Source organism: Limulus polyphemus, unplaced genomic scaffold (genome assembly GCF_000517525.1).
Source record: "Limulus polyphemus unplaced genomic scaffold, Limulus_polyphemus-2.1.2 Scaffold9691, whole genome shotgun sequence".
In the NCBI taxonomy this organism is placed as follows: domain Eukaryota; kingdom Metazoa; phylum Arthropoda; class Merostomata; order Xiphosura; family Limulidae; genus Limulus; species Limulus polyphemus.
Window position 1 is genome coordinate 6791 of NW_013675301.1, and position 1795 is coordinate 8585.

Sequence of the window (1795 nt, forward strand, 5' to 3'; positions counted from 1 at the left end):
AGAAACGTTAGGCTAAGCGCCCTGGTATATGAGTACGTCATCATAACAGAGGAGGAATATGCGAGCATTTTCTTATTTTGCAAAATGAAATGATACTGTTTTTTGGACTTACTTGATTGTTTGTTGCTAAGCCTACACGAGTATTGAAATCCGGTTTTTAGTGTTATAAGCCTTTGAAATCAGGGCAAGATATTTTAGTCTGGAGTGCACGTAATGCAAGCAAGTATTAAACATCATAGGAATAACACGACTTCTCTCTAGTAAAATAACGATTTTAATGCACGTATTATATTTTCTCTGACGGTTCGCTGTATTGGCTTCATCATTGTGTAAAACAACTGACAGATAGTTGTAGGTCAACTATTACTATAACTATTGGCAACAATGTAATAGAAAAATTGGAATCTTGATTGTCAGTTTTAATAACTTAATAGAAAAGTTGAAATCTTACTTGTAAGTTTCAACAATGTAATATAAAACTTGAAACCTTAGTTCTAAGTTTCAACAATGTAATATAAAACTTGAAACCTTAGTTCTAAGTTTCAACAGTGTAATATAAAACTTGAAACCTTAGTTCTAAGTTTCAACAATGTAATATAAAACTTGAAACCTTAGTTCTAAGTTTCAACAGTGTAATATAAAACTTGAAACCCTAGTTGTAAGTTTCAACAATGTAATATAAAACTTGAAACCTTAGTTCTAAGTTTCAACAATGTAATAACAAACTTGAAACCTTAGTTCTAAGTTTCAACAATGTAATATAAAACTTGAAACCTTAGTTCTAAGTTTCAACAATGTAATAGACAAATAGAATCTTAGTTCTAAGTTTCAACAATGTAATAAAAAAAATGGAATCTTAGTTCTAAGTTTCAACAATTTAATAGAAAAGTTGAAATCTTACTTGTAAGTTTCAACAATGTAATATAAAAGTTGAAACCTTAGTTCAAAGTTTCAACAATGTAATAGAATAGTTGAAACCTTAGTTCTAAGTTTCAACAATGTAATAGAATAGTTGAAACCTTAGTTCTAAGTTTCAACAATATAATAGACAAATGGAATCTTAGTTCTAAGTTTCAACAATGTAATAAAAAAATGGAATCTTAGTTCTAAGTTTCAACAGTGTAATAGAAAAGTTGAAACCTTAGATGTATGTTTCAACATGTAATAAGTAATCTGTTTCCCCTCTAAACACGTGGTTAGCTGTAGAACGTGTAATAAGGCGTCTGTTTCCCCCTAAACACGTTGTTAGCTGTAGAACGTATAATAAGGCATCTGTTTTCCCCTAAACACGTGGTTAGCTGTAGAACGTGTAATAAGTAATCTGTTTCCCCCCTAAACACGTGGTTAGCTGTAGAACGTGTAATAAGTAATCTGTTCCCACTAAACACGTGGTTAGCTGTAGAACGTGTAATACACGTTGTGTATATGTCATCTTGTATAAGTATTGCCCATGATAGGTTTGAGGGATGTCCAAACCATTATAAGTTGTTCATTACAGTGATTCAAACTTCAATAGTTGTTCCATATATTAACCCTTACTCCATCGTATCGTGTTACATTATGTCGTAGTTACAAGTACACGTTTACTGGAGTAAGCTATGCCTGTGAAACTGTCCAATAACTGAAGCCAAATGCTACAATTTGTCGAATATAAATGTATGTTAATCGTTGCTTTTTGTTTATATATATACAAGAAAGTTGCTGATCAATGTACTCAATACGAGAGTAGTAATTATGACCTTAGTTGACCTTGCTGATAAATGTACTCAATACGAGAGTAGTAATTATGACCTTA